This window comes from Oryza sativa, chromosome 7 (genome assembly GCF_034140825.1).
Source record: "Oryza sativa Japonica Group chromosome 7, ASM3414082v1".
Classification (NCBI taxonomy): domain Eukaryota; kingdom Viridiplantae; phylum Streptophyta; class Magnoliopsida; order Poales; family Poaceae; genus Oryza; species Oryza sativa.
Window position 1 is genome coordinate 23,664,548 of NC_089041.1, and position 15,420 is coordinate 23,679,967.

General features: G+C 48.7%; 2 long non-coding RNA genes and 1 pseudogene across 4 annotated transcripts; all 3 read right to left on the reverse strand.

The window, feature by feature from the left end:
- Positions 1-737: 737 nt before the first annotated feature.
- On the reverse strand, positions 738-2,269 carry LOC9266395 (uncharacterized). Its single transcript, XR_001547325.3, has 2 exons — positions 1,701-2,269; positions 738-1,425 (listed from the first exon to the last, which is right to left on the reverse strand). It is a non-coding gene; the product is annotated as an uncharacterized lncRNA (long non-coding RNA).
- A 1,011-nt stretch (positions 2,270-3,280) lies between these two features.
- Positions 3,281-6,655, reverse strand: LOC4343717 (uncharacterized). 3 transcript variants are annotated; one of them, XR_010742564.1, is made up of 5 exons: positions 6,314-6,655; positions 6,147-6,227; positions 5,927-6,054; positions 4,645-4,775; positions 3,281-3,511 (listed from the first exon to the last, which is right to left on the reverse strand). It is a non-coding gene; the product is annotated as an uncharacterized lncRNA (long non-coding RNA). The 3 variants fall into 3 exon arrangements; XR_001547357.3 differs by lacking the exon at positions 4,645-4,775; XR_001547356.2 differs by having other exon boundaries at positions 4,645-6,054.
- Positions 6,656-7,317: 662 nt separating this feature from the next.
- Positions 7,318-7,650, reverse strand: LOC136357451 (uncharacterized; annotated as a pseudogene).
- Between the last annotated feature and the right edge of the window lie 7,770 nt (positions 7,651-15,420).

Here is a 15,420-nt window from a genome sequence, read left to right on the forward strand (position 1 = left end):
TTATAACGTTTCACCACTCGTCTTATTCAATTTTTTTTTGCAAATATAAAAAACGAAAAGTTGTGCTTAAAGTACTGTATATAATAAAGTAAGTCACAAATAAAATAATTAATAATTTCAAAATTTTTTGAATAAGACGAGTGATCAAACGTTGTAAGAAAAACTTAAAATCTCTTATATTATAGGACGGAGGAAGTACAATTCATAAAATGTAGATTTGACCAACATAGAAGTGGAGCACATGTAATTTCCATGATTTCTTTCTGATTCGCTTTGCCAATGCAAGTGCTTCTTCTCTGTTCATGATCTGCCAAAAGCCTAAGAGAGGGGGGACCGGGGGAGAGAGAGAGACGACAGAGAGAGGGAGGGAGAAGGAGAGAGATCTTCTGTTCATGATCGGTTGAGAGATAACAGAGGTGTTCTATTATCTGTTTGTATTTGGATTCTTTTTGTTTGCTTTAACTAGATGAGCAAACAGACTATTTATTGGTCAGTTATTGGATCCATCTTCTTCCGTGTGTAATTGATCAAAGCAAAGATCGGATCATTGGACTTTTTCTTCATACTATTGTTTACCCCAGACAACATCAATCGCTTGTAATAAAGAAAGACTAAAATTCCAACATCCACTGCCACAAAAAAGATTGGCACTGGAACATTGACATTAATCCATGAAACGTAAGATTGTGAATTTCGAACAGCTTACATCTGTGCGCTGCCCCATTGTTGTTCTAATGTACTCCAAAAATGTCACTTTTTCAGATAAGTGCATACTATACAACAGCCATAGTGTGCCAATACACTTTACAAAAAAAACATGCTAGGCTGACACCTCAAATGGTCGAGCTTAACATCCCATACCATTGGAGTAGCTATTGCAGCTGCTTGTTCAATCATCAGTACATCCTAGTTCCTCCTACCTGAACAAAAGCTAGTCAAATGACAAAGTTTGCAACTTTCTGCAGTGTGTCCATAGTGTCCCCAAATTTTTGTATCTTATTCAGCTTTTCTATACATTCTTGCTATTAAAAGTATTCGAGAGAGGAAAAATATCGGAAAACTTAGATGAAGTTACATCCAAAAAGAAGCAAGAGGTATTTGGTTTGAAGTCTCCTCTACCAACTTCATCTTGCTATCCTCCTTTGCTAGCAGAGAAAGCAGGTACAGATGTACTCCGCGAAGCCCAGAGCTCAGATAAAACAAGACCTCCTTTAAGTTTGAACCAATTTTCCTCATCCCAAAAATTGGCTCTTTTGGTCTTAATTATAATCATTAATTTTTATAAAAAAGAATAGAAAAGGGGTGTGAGTTTTTCCATGACAAAAAAAAAAAACAGTCTTCGTCGCCGCCATGGCCTATGGGCTACTCAGCTTCTGCTAGCACAGTTGCATGGATCCGTTGGTGTAAACCACTCTTCTCAAAGACCTGCCAATCTCCCCACAAAACATGTAATGAGAATATAAAACATGCAAAAGAAATTGAAAAATCATTTTCAGTAGATCAAAATGTGAAAAAAAAAGATTTGGTGTGGTTTCTTTCTTTCCTCCAGAAAAATGTAGGGAAAAAAAACAACCATGGACAAAATCGTTCGCCGTTTGCTAAGAAGAATTGAAAGCCCTGGAGTTATTCTGTGGCGGCGGCGACGAAAGAATGCGTGCTTGTGCGGCAGGGGAGAAGAAAACATCGATTGTTTTGCTGACCTTAACGTATTGTTGCCTCGGCTCAGCTCGTGTCGTCTCGCCGGTGTCCGCTCACGAAGCACGTGCTGTTTCTTTGTCTCGGCTCGCCGGCGTCCGCTCACGGCATGGATGAAAAACTGCACTTCAAGAAGCTCAAGAATGGCGAATGGGGCGGTATAACTTGTTTGCTGGCCCGTGATAGCTCGCCGGTGTCTGTGAGCGGAGGCAACTCTTGATACGGGAGGCTTCACGCAGCCGCCGCAGCCAACAGGGCCTCCATGTGCGGCGATGGAAGCTCGTCGGAGTCCAGGACGATGACTCAACGAGGGTGATATGGAGGAGGGGACGGGGGATGGGGGCAGCGGGGGTTGGGGAAGAGGGGATTCCTAGAGCATACCTGATGGAAGTCCTCGGCCGGAGGCTCGGTGAGACTGGATGGAGCACCGCTTCCGCCAAAGGAACATGCAACAGGGATGCGGCCGGCTGGCGGCGGCCGGCGGCCGGCGAACAGCGGCGGCGGCGGGTGGCGATTCGGTCCCGATGACTCTGGGGATGTATCGAACATTATGTGGACGAGAATAGGAGGCGTCGTACACACGTATTGGTCCCCCCCTCCCATATGAATCTTCTGGTGGGCCAGCGCTGTATTTCGAGCGTGCGCTCAAAAAAAAGAAATACGATCCTAACATCTCCGTATACTATCTGACGCACGAATCTTTAAACCATCGTGTGATTTCTAGTCTAGGTGCCGCAGCACCTAGGTGCTAGAAAGACTTTCGCGGCTACTAGGCTGTTGATTGCAGACAGCATGAGCTGGTGAAGAAACTACGCTAGGATCAACAACCTGCCTCCGGAGCCCCCAATCTGTATAGTCCCAAAATAGTTCAATTCATGGACCAGTGTCATGTATTCCGCTTAATTAGGCCTGAAATAGTTCAGGTGATTTCTATCCCGTGTTGTCTGCTAGTTAATGAAGCTTTGTGAGCATGGGTAAAACCAGGAGGGTAAGAGGGAACCTGTTTCTGATTGTTACAAGTAGTTGAATTGCGCAAATGAAAAAATGACAGGGAAGAAGATATATGGGCATCCGAAGGATTTTTACTACTGCCTACAGGCACCAAAATGGGCTAACTGCACCAGTAGTGGTATCTTGTGAAATGTTTGAGGGAAACTATTCTAATCCCTCGAGGGGATGTTTCCTCGTTTGCTTAAAAACTATTTAAACGGCTACGAAAAATTCTGGAAAAATTTGACAACATTCATACAACACATATATACAACTCCACAAAATCTTAAATCCAAAATCAACTCACACGTCGAGATATAAAAAAGACAAATTAAGCGTACGAATAGTAGCGTACTGTTTATATCTAAAATTGTCTTTTTTGTTTCTCGATGTGTAGATTAAATTTGAACTTGAATTTTGGTGGACTAGTAGGTATCATTATACTGTACATTGTCAATTTTTTTCAGAATTTTTCACAACTATTTGCATTGAATTTAGAAAAAAAAGGTATACGAGGGAATATTAGAATTCACTCCCGTTTGTTTGATAACAGTTTTCGTGGCTGTCTAGTTTTACGTCTCAGGCTCACTCTGCCTTGGCAAAATACATTCAACAGCACATACATATATTTTTATAATGATTGATTATACATGGTTCTCAACATCGATCTCAATTAGCATCCCAGACAAGATATATATACTCTACATATATATATTTTTATGCTAATACGATAGACTCGAGGAGTCACGGTTTGATATAGACATTACCAAATTTCACATCCATCTGGAGATTCAGGTGCCAATTGCCAGTCCTCTTTGAGCAACTTCTGCAGGATATCAACACAAATCAAAGTCAACAAACAGCTGATGTAAATGCAGTGAAGTTCAGCAGATTTTGCACAAAGAGCTAAACAAAGTAATAATTTCTTATCTGTATTTTGTTGTCAGACTCAGCTTAAGAAAAGTATCATAAAAAGCGACAAACCATTGCTACCTAAATCTTGACTTACCCAAAAACTAGCGATAAAGCTAGCTAGAGGTACCAGCCACAACTTGATCATTGCACTAAATTTAATTCAGCATGAAAATGTAGTCAAACAATACAATCATCTTCGTGGTTTGTAATTTTTAGCTAATAGTGTACTACTGAATAGAGGGCCAGTAAGCCATAAGACTAAGACCAGATAGCATGCAAAGGTTTTCCTTCAGAAAATTGCCCATCTCTTCTACATTGTAATTGGTCATCTACTCGACTCGACAACTTTAAACAAGTAGAAGATTCCCTCCAAGCCTCTTGGTTTTAGTCATCCTCACAATCTTCAAATTAAGTTAGGCTTCAAATTAAGCTTCAAAATAGCTAGCCAAAAATCAGTTTAGTAGAACAATAACCCAATAATTTTAGCTATAAATTATTTGGCTGTGTGCCAGAGGCCGGTTTAATCCGATATCTAAAAAAAAGTGCTACAAATTATGGGTCAGTCAGTTAGTCTGGAACATGGGCAAGTGAATTGAAAAAATTTTAGCACACAAGGAAACCAGTACTTTTGTGGGAAACTATTTTCATCGCTCGAGGGGATAAGGATTATCCCCTCGTTGTTTGCATGTCACCTAAATGGATATGAAAAAAATTAAAAAAATTTGAGAAGATGTATTAACATGTGACACTCCATAAACATGCAAGTTCAAATTCAACTTCTACATCTCGCAACGAAAAAAACAAATTGAAACAGATGTAGCAGTTGAATTTGAACTTGCATGTTTGTAGAGTGATATATCATATGTTAATATATCTTCTCAATGTTTTTCTATTTTTTTCATAACTATTTAGGCGACATGCAAACAACGAAGGGGATATCCCCTCCAGGGATGAAAATCCACTCCCCTTTTATGCTAACTGAAGTCACAATCATCCATAGCAATCATCAGTTACCAAGTGAATACAGCTTAAATGGCAGCGTACCAAGAGTTGATGAGGCACCCTGGTCACGGTTGATATCCAGCTCGAGGCTCATCAAGCACTGTTTCTTCACCTGCTCATCAGCGCGATCAGGGGTGGCGTCGTCTCTACCTTCGCAGTCAACTACAGGATCACTGGTAGAGAAACCATTTTTGGTCGGTCGTCCAAAATCCACAATAATCCCGGTTCCTATTCGAACCGGGACTAAAGATCATTTTTAATCCCGGTTCAAAAAATTGTCAGGACGAGTCAGGGCCCCAATTATCTTTAGTCCCGGTTGGTATAAATAACTGGGACTAAAAATCCCGGTTGTTTATACTAACCGGGACTAAACTTCACCCCGAGCCGCCCGCCTCTGTATCAGTCCACAGTCGTCGTCATTGATCTTATCCCCCTCTCCCTTCCTCTCCCCTCTTTGCATTAAATTAACAGCCGGCCTCTCTAGAGATCTCCATCTCAGAAGTCTCCCATCTCTCTCCTTCTTCCTCCCCCTTCACCTCTCCTACCCCTCCCTACCTCATCCTCTCCAGGCGGCCGAGTCCGGGCGGTGGCGGCTGGCACGGCGGGCCGCGCGGAGGGTGGGCGGGCGGCGGCGGATGGGAGGGAGGCGGCGTGGCCGCGCTAGCGGGTGGCGGGCAGCAGCGTGGCGCGCGGCTGCCGGCCGGCAGCAACTTGATTTTTTTTTTAAGAATTTGTGATGGATCTGAGAATTTTTTAGAAGTTGTGATTCATTGGATCTGAGAATTTTTAGAAGTTGTGATTCATTATGTGATGTACAAACATGATGTATTTCTTGATGTATTTTTTCTTGAGAATTTGTGATGTGAATCTATGTTTGTGATGATATTTTTGATTTTGATTTGGGGATACAGGGAGCAACTTGATTTGGGAAGAGATTTGTGCAGTTCCAACTCTTCTTGATGTATTTTTTCTTGAGAATTTATGATGTGAATCTATGTTTGTGATGATACTTTGATTTTGATTTGGGGATAAAGGGAGCAACTTGATTTGGGAAGAGATTTGTGTAGTTCCAACTCGATTTGGGAAAAAATAATGAAAAAAAACAGTGGCTAACCAGGACTGGCGCTGCCATCGCCATCTTTAATCCCAGTTGCTAACCGGGACTGGCGCTGCCATCGCCATTTTTAATCCTGGTTGGTGATACGAACCGGGACTAAAGATACATTTTTAGTCCCGGTTATTTCACCCGGGACTAAAGATGAGTATCTTTAGTCCCGGATTGCTACTCCCGATTGCAAAACCGGAAGTATAGGGGGTTACTAACCGGGAGGAAAAACCCTTTCTCTACCAGTGGATCATCCTCCTCTATCACTGGCTTCTCATCCATCGCCGTCTTATCCTCCAATTCCACCCCATCCACCCCCTCCAAGAAGCTCTAAGCCACCCATTCACCTGAGCGAACAAAAAGAAACAAGAAGAAAGGATCCATATTGACCTCCGGGAATGAAAAACAAAAGAGGAAGACGAGAAGAGGGTTCAATTACCTTCTATCAGACCCATCTTGTGGTAGTACTCTATGAGCTCGACCATCGCAGTAGGGTCAGTGCTGATCCTGAGGTCATCTCCTGCACAAAACATACCGAGGATCAGCCAGATCGGAAGACTTGATCTCACTGTGCAGGAAAGGGACATCGAGGATCGGATCACGTACTTGTGGGATCATAACCCCGGCCGAAGACGACGTTGTCCATGACACGCTGGAACTCCTCGTCGTTGCGGAGGTCGTCACACCTATCGTCACGCCGAGGAGGGGGATGGGACTCCGCATTGATCCGCTGGACTTCCACCACCTTCCACTGTTTCTGATCCTCTGCGGTGGTGGGCATGGCTTCGGTCGATCGATCGCCTTCCCTGCGCCTCGCCCTCCAATCTGATGGATTGGTTGCAGATTCGGCTTGCTCCAAAGCTATGCGGGTTTCGAATTTCGATGGCAGAGCCAAGAGATAGCGAATTTGGGGATTAGGGTTTCGCGTTGCCTTCTGCCGCCGCGCGCGGCTCAATCTACCCGAGTTCTCACCATTTATGATTCGCGCCAGATTATTAGGAAAAAGTCCATCTAGACTCCCTCGACTATAGGCACGTTTGATTCGTGTCCCTCCACTGCAAAACAGGGTGTAAAATTGGGTAAAGGTAAAGGCTCCCTCAACCGTTAAAAAAAAAGAGATACATTTTACTCCCTCGATGTTTTTGATAGTGGTTTCGTTCTATGTGTCACTTTAATCTACTCCCTCTATTTTTTTTGAACGACTCGCACAAGACGATACGAAGTTCTGTTGATAGCGCAAGAAAAAAAAATACAAGATTACAACCTTGGAGGGTCGTAACCAGGAAAAAGGAAAAAAATTCCACCAACCACACACCGACATCGCCAACACACAAGCCCAGGAGAAGGCTGGCACCGGACCGACCGCCGCTAAGCGTAACCGACCGCCACTAAACCAACAAAGGGACACAGACGAGATCGCTCCCCTAGGGGATGCCAAACGATGTCTTCAAGAAGACAAGCGACCGAAAAACCGCCGCCGCCGTCCGTCGGGGCTCAAAGGAGCCAAGACTGGGCTTTTGCCCGGCAACCACCCTTGAGGGGTGAGACAGCACGACAACGCCCTCAGGAAGGGGAATCGTTGTCGGTCCGGCCGAGGCCAGACTAGATTTTCACCCGCCGCTCACCACCTGCGAATCCACGGCTGACGCACCGATGCTCTACCACCACACAAGCTCCGCTGACATGTGGAACCCCTACACCGGCGTCCCCCGCCGGCTAGCCTTCGTGCGCCGAAGACTGCGCCACACCCACCGGCAACTCCTCCTCACACCTAGGTCGCCTCCTCCACCGTTGGCCGCGCCTCTCGCGCCAAGCTGGCCTCCTCCACCGGACGCGCCTCTCGTGCCATTCCGGTCTTCCTCCATCGGCCACGCCTCTCGCACCAAGCCGGCCTCTATCTTCGCCGCCTGAGCCTCTCGCGCTGAGCTGGCCTCCGCTGCCATCGGCTGCGCCTCTCTGCGCCAAGCTGGTCTCCGACCCCTCCACCAAACGATGTCGCGCCGGCCAGAAGCAGTCGTCTGCCACGCCCTCGGCTAGCCATCCGAGTCCGCCATGCCTCCGCTGACCGCAGACACGGTCACCTCGCCACCGCCATCCTCATCTCGCACCCGACTCCTTCCCCGCCTCCAGTTGTTGTCGCTAGCAACCCGCATCCGCCGGCATCGCCACCGCCTCCACAGCCACGGCCGCAGTCGCCGCTGCCACCGACGCTAGCCTCCGCCTCCGCAAACCGCTGCACCGTCGCCCTCCACCACCAAGCAGCCAGCCCGACGCCGCCGCCATGTCCTCCGCCGCTGTTGTCAGCTGACGCCGCCGCCAACTGCCACGAGCACCACGGCAGGCACGTCCGCGCCATCATCGCCAATTGCCGTCCAGCCGGTCAGCCTTCGCTGCGTGCCGGCCGAGCTGCTCCTCCGAGCCGTGATGCCGTGCCGTCGTGGCCGCTGCCGTCGCGAGCTGTCCCACCGAGGCGCGCCGCCGCTGCCGCAAGCTCGAGGTCCCGCCGCCGTCACCGCGAGCGTGAGGCCGCCCGCCGTCTTGCCGCGCCACCATCGGCGCGAGCTCGAGGCCGTCCTCCGTCTCGGAGCGCCGCCGCTGCACTTCTCCCGATCTGGCCGCCAGGGGGCCAGATCCTCCACCGGGGAGGCCGGATCCGCCCCGCCGGCCGCTCTGGCCGCCGCCTTCCACCTTGCGTGCGTCACGCTGCCTCCCACGCCGAGGGGATGCTCCGCCGCTGGCGCGTTTTCCCCACCGCCGCCTTCCCGGCCAGCCGCACGGTTTCCGGCGACGGCGAGGCAGCTGGAGGCGTTGGGAGGGGGTGGCGCTGGCGGCTAGGGTTTCGCTCCTGAGCCACCTGCATGAGAGCGGCGCGAGAGCGTGTATGTCTCTTACTCCCTCTATTTCATATTATAAGTTGTTTTTGACCAAAGTTATAAAAAAAATTTCAGCAACTTATACAACACCAAATTAGCTTCATTGAATATATTTTGATAATATGTTTGTTTTGTGTTAAAAATATTGATATATTTTTCTATAAAGTTAGACAAACATTAAAAAGTCAAAACGACTTATAATATGAAACGAGTAGTTTTTTTTTAATATGGTATGTTGCATATGTGGTGCTTACATGACATTCCATAATGAAGAAAATAAAACTTAAACTTTAAATATAGGTGGGATCCACATGCAAGCTCAGAGATAAAACATTAAAATTAATAGGGCCCACATGTAATTATCCTTCCTTCACTCCCCTCTTTCTCTCTCTCTTGGGCTCTTGGTGAAAAGGCCATCACCGCCTCTCCATTGTGGGGCTGGGTATGGCACGACGTGGCGGAGGATGCAAGCTCACCGGTGTGGTCGGGGAGGCTGAGCTCCACAAGGCGATGACAGCGTGGCGAGGCGAGCTAGAGAGGCTTCGGATGGCAAAGAGAGGAAGATGGCGAGGGGGAGCACGGGTGGTTGTCTTCCAATGGGCTTGGCCACAACTCCCCGGACTGATGTGGGAAGAGGCCAAGATCTTGGTGGTGGAGGACGAAGGGCAGCGTGGATCTGCTCGGCCATCGACTTCATAGACATGGAGGGCGGCGTGGCTTTCATAGACATCGCAATGGACGGTGCCGAAGGTGCTGTAGATGTTGACGCCCTTGATGATGATCTCGGTGTGGTCGATCAAGCTCGTCGCCTGACTCGCCCGATTTGCTTTACCGCGCTCGTCAAGATCTGTGAGGGCCTCAAAATGTGTTTCACACGTATCAGGCGGGTGGCATGGATCTGATTTTGGATGTTTTTTTGAGACATGGTTCTCATTATGCGAATAGTATTGGTAGATTTCAAAACGATGAGATTTATATCGGCATGGACCCAACTAACCTATTATATAAAAGATTAAAAAAACACATATATTGTTAAGCTCGAATCGAGCCTAGGACAAGTCGAGCTCGAGTAGCTCGCAAGCCTCGAGCTTTTTACAGACCTAACCAAAATGACATACTTTAAATTTTGTGACCTAAATCTGCATTTTAAAATTATGGAAATCTAGAAAGGCTAACAAGTTTAGGGACCGACCTTTCACTTTACTCATAAATAAACGAGTTTATAGAATACATATATGTCCTTTTACGACTCAAAAAACTTTATGACAATAAATTGCATACACTTGTTAATTTAAGTTCCCCAAATCTTTACCTACTTAAAAGATTCATAACGTTTATGGCATCCGTCTCCATCACATCTTGATCGGTGTCGTATTTGTTCGTTCCTTCATCCGTCATATGCTATTTTTGCGTTGTGGTGTTATTCGTCTATAATCACCCCTCGTGTACCAATTCGCAATAGCGCGATCCCACTGTAACCTGTGCGGTCGTCTCCGAGATATGCTAGATTGCTCTCTCCCTTGCACAAACAGCCAAGAGTTTTAGTACATGCACTGATCTCAGTGACTTTCGGCCCTCAACATCGATCTTGTTAGACTAACACATTTTAGATGGATATATTATATCTTGAGAAATCCTGATTTGATACTGACATAATCATATCAATACAAAAACACAAAATTTCCCATCCATCCAGAGATTCAGGTAGAAACAAATTCTACTTTCAGTACCTTCTGCAGAACTATATCAGTATCAACATAAGGGATGAAGTCAACAAACAGCATATGAAAATGCAGTGAAGTTTAGCGCAATTTTGGTTTAGAGTGCAGAGCTCCTAAAAGATCTCAATTGGTGAAGAACGAACAAATAACCCCATAAGAAGCTAACCAAAATTTTGGTTTAGAGTGCAGAGCTCCTAAAAGATCTCAAGAAGGTGAAGAACAAATAAGTGCACAAGAAGCTAACCAAATAAATAATTTCTTGCATGTATTTTGCTGTCAGATCAGCCTCAGCTCAAGAAACGTAGCATGAAAAGCGACGAAAAACAATGGCAACCATATTCTCTTCTCTTGGTGATTTAAAAATAAAATTCTTCTCTACTCTTTCTATATTTATATTTTCTCATAATCTCTACTATTATAAAAATTAAAAATGTTTCCGCTAGAATTTTGGTATGCCATCCATGTTTGAATTGGTTTCATTTTTATATTTCTGTCAAATTCTTTTCTTTTTCTTACGCTAGAGTGTCCTTATCTAAGACACGCTCGAATTAATTGGGCCCGCACATTTTCACGCACCCCTTGCCGCACGCAGCAATCAGGCCCGCGCCTGAGTCCGTTTTCCACATGCGCATTTGCGTGCCGCCGCAATTAGGCCTGCAACGTCCTCGCGCACGCGATTTTTCCACATGCTCGATTGGGCCCGCGACGCCCTCGCGCGTGTGATTTGCCCTTGCCGCATGTTCGCTTGGGACTGCATCGCCCTCGCCCGCGATTTAAAAATTGAAGATGTTTTGTCAAAACTATGGTACGTCATCCGTATCCGATTCCCGTCATGCATAATATTCTTTGCGAAGTCACGACTCGAGAGTGAACTACGAAAGAGACTCTGTTTGATGTGGATACCAAGTGAATGAAACTCGCCGAGTCCATGTGGATATCATGTACGTCGTTGCCCAGATCATATGATTCTTCGTACTACACAACACGATTCCTAGGACATGTTAGCATGATTTCATGTCGATCTTCACACATGCTCGTACATACTCCCAGGGATACCGTTATATTTAGGGGTGAAAATGGTACGGAAATGGACGGAAACAACCTTTATCGTTTTCGTTTTCATATTTATTCCAAAATCGGAATCGGAAACCCCGAAAACGAATATTATCGAAACCGAAAATGGAGCGAAAATGAACTGGCACGGATACGGTAACGAAAATTTATCGAAATACAGAAACCCCTCAAACTGAGCTTCAAACTTTTGTCAAGTCCAATTCTCAAGTTCAGCAGTCAACAATTCATCATAAAACACAATTATATCAAGTGTAATTGTTAAGTCTCAATAGCAAAATATATTCTTCTATAACTTCATATAATTGTCACGCCCCGAACTAGCCCCGAACGGTACTAGCCCATGACGCTCCAAATTAACCTGTTAATCGATACCAGTCCTAGGAAACAGTGCTGGTATCACAGGAAGACAGAATATCACAACAACAGAGGTCTCTTTATTACAGAGTAGGAGTACATTCATGTTGGGCTGCGGACAGATCCCGAGCTCACAACTGCATTACAAAAGGGAAAGCGGAAGCCAAGACTTGGACCAATCATCACAGGCGTGACTTGGGAACTAGGCCGAAACCCTAAAACTCATCGTAGTCGACTTGCTCCTGGAAGAACTCCTCATCAGCGGGATCTACTTCATCTTCTTCAGCAACTGGGGGGATTATTTATATAGAGCAAGGGTGAGTACAGGAGTACTCAGCAAGTCATGGGAATTAAGTGTTTAATGCGGGCTTCAAAGGAAAGGCTGTTGTCTTTGCAATTGATTTTATTTAAACTCCTTTTTGAAACAACTAAGTGAGTGCTTCTCAACGACACGGATGAGACAGTGCGTCTCGTCCGGTCGGAGTATGTGCAATATATCAGTCTTTGATTTGATTCAAGGTTGGCACCCGGCCAACATCTTTCAAACGGCCACCCGGGCCTGGCTGATCCTATCAGCCGCAGATTTTCCAAACATCGAACTCATTCCACAATAGTAATTTCACAAGCAGTAGTCAAACAAAACTACGCTAGGAATCACCTCACATCCGCCCATGACCGTGGGCACGGTTGTTCGAACAGTTTAATAACCTCTGCAGAGGGGGTACACTTTACCCACACGACATTACTAACCCGGATCACCCAGCCCGTGCAGAACGGCCACGTCTGGAGACCTTGAGACTTTCATGACAAGGCATTTCGACAGCCGACACAGGTTCACCATATGCCAACGAGAGGGGTCCTAGACCAACACCAGGTTAGGTCCCAGACCATACTGTGCCAGGAAACCTGGGGGGTTCTCCCCGGCACCACCCCGTTGAATCCACATGTCTCTTGGCATCATGGTTCCCCCGATTAGCTAATTACTCAGCCAGGGGTGTCCCATTCTACCCATGTGGTCGCACTTGCCTTATGTTTGAATGAAATTCCAAGGAAACGGTCCTTAAGTGCAAGAGCGGGAAATCGTACTCCCGGTACGTTCCCCGGTCCGCGGTTTTGGAAATTCATTTTAGTTCGCAAGCACCGACCCAAGTGTAGGGTTTTTCCAAGTCTTTTGTAAAACCCCAAGTTTTACCCACCGTTGGATATTTTAAATTTGAGGGGAGGTGTTCCGATGCGCGTGTCCGAAGGCCCGTGCATCGAAGCACAACAGTTGACAAAGGAGGTTTAAGTGTTCAATAATTCAAGGAGGGTAATTGCAGCAATTAGGATTGGGGCCGACAGGCTATCTCGCAAGCCGTGGCCGAATTACTCGTGTTAATCCTATTCATGCAATATTTGCAGAAAAGAAATACTTAGATTTAAATTATAGGTGCAAGATGATCAAAGGTGACTTGCCTTGCTCGAGATCTTGAGCTTGATCCTCGAAATCCTCGCACTGCGGGTCTTCGGGCTCCGAAACTACACGTGAAACGGTACAACTCAACAAACGGCGAAAATAAAGCCCTATTATTGACCTCTAAGTGTGCCATTAGATAGATCTCGAGATTTGACGATTTTTGGAAGTTGAACGGAGTCAAACGGACGTACGGTTGAGAAGTTATTGAATTTCTAAGATTATTGGATTTTTGGTCTAAAGGAAAAAGGATTTAATTAAACCCTTTTGAAAAAGAAAAGAAGGAGGGAGGGAGATTTGACTTCCCTCGGGCGGCTAGGGCGCGGCTCGAGAGAAGAGGGCGGCTCGGCCGAGCTAAATGGGCCGGCCAGCCCGAGAGGACACGGCCCATTAGGGCGCGGGGGAGGAGAGAGGGAGCCGGTGGACCGGGCTCACCTCGCGTGGCCCCGAGTGGGACCCGCTTGTCGGTGACACGATTCATCGTGCAGAGGGAGCACGCGGCGGCGCGCTAGGGTTTGGGGGAGGGACGCGGTGCACGCGCGCGGCTCGCGGTGGGTGCGAATGTGGTAGGCCCACGCGCAGCCTCACGGCTCGCGGTGGACCACGCGCCCGAGCGGGGCGGAGGGGAGCGGCGGACCGGGGTCAGCTTGACCCGGTCGCGGCCGAGGTGGCACCGACGTGGTGCCTACGTGGCTGCCATGCAGGCCGGCGGGAGGTTGAAGAAGGCATCGGCCGAAACGGACGGCGGACGGCGGCTGCGAACGGCGGGGCGAACCACGGCGATACAAGCGAAAGCGAGCACACCGGGAGGTAGCACGGGTTGAGAGGGGACGAGCCAACGGCTCGGATTCGCCGGGGGATGATCGACGGCGGTGGATTGCGGCGGGGGCAACTGGCGGCGAGAGAAGAGGGAAACGGCGACGAGACGGCTAGGGTTGGATTCAAAGGGGCTAGAGCATCTAGGGAACCTCAGGAATCCATTCCTTGCGCCGGATTGATCGGAAACGCTACGGGAGAGGCCGGCGACGAGAGGCGGCTACCGAACACGGGCGGCGACGGCGACGAGCACACAGCGAGCGGCGACAAGGCTTGGGGCGGCGCCAGCTAGCTACGGGGGGTCTACTCGTGCTACTACCCGAGTCTAAGGGGAGGAGATGGAGCGAGGAAGGAGAACAGAGAGGATGCACTACCACTGCAGAGGAGGGCACTGTGACGATGGCCGACGGCTCGAAACGTGATCGTTTCAGCCTCGGGCCGAGGAAGAGGAAGGAGACGAGCGCCCGGAGTCCACGTCATGTGTCCACGAACGCGACGGCTCCTCCGGCACGCTCAGCAACGGACGGCGACGATGAAACAGGGCAAGGGAGCAGCAACGGCGCAGCGGCTTGGAGCGAAACAGGGGGATCGAGCGAGAGGGGGAGGGGTGGTTTTTAAGGGGTGGCTATGTCGGTTCGGGAACCGACCTTGGGGCAGTGCTGGGGCGAGGGAGCTTCGAGGAGAAGGAATGGGCTCACGGGTGCGGGGTCAAACAACATGGGCGACGGCTGGCGCGGCGCGGCTGCTCCTCTGCGTCCAGGCGCTGGAATCGAGCGAGGGAACGGAGGGAGGGCGAGGCGTCGGTCCGAGAGAGGAAGGCGGGAAACGGAGGGGGAGAAAGGAAGCTCTCGCTATGCCGATTTGGGGAGGGAGAGAGATGGGAGCGGGAGGCGCTGCCTCCGGGTTTTGGACGGATGCGAGCGGCGCGGCTCGGGCACGGATGCTGGCTCGCGGGGCAGGGCGCGGCGCAGGCGGCGCAGCATGGCAGGGCGCGGGGCCGGACGGCGCAGGCACGGGCAGCAAGTGACTGACGACGACGGCGACCGCGCGGGCACGCGCGCGCGAAGCAACGGCGCACGGGTTCGAAATTCGCGGACGCGGGGTCGCCGGGGAGAGAGACGGGGAGAGCGAGAGCGAGAGAATGAGAGAGAGGAGATGGCGCTCGGCTCGGCTCGGTGTCGGCTCACGCGCACGCGCGTGCGGCGCACGGGCAGAGCGAGGGGAAAGCTGAGGGAGAGAGAGAGAGAGAGAGAGAGAGAGAGAGAGATGGGTCGAGAGGGAAATCGGCCCACCGAACCTGAGGGAGGCAAACTAGACTTTTTTAGAGGGGACGGAAATTGGGAGAGATTTGGATTTGGAATTTGAATTTGGCGGTGGATCGGAGATTCGAGATCTGAGATTGGCACGGAGACTGACAACAAG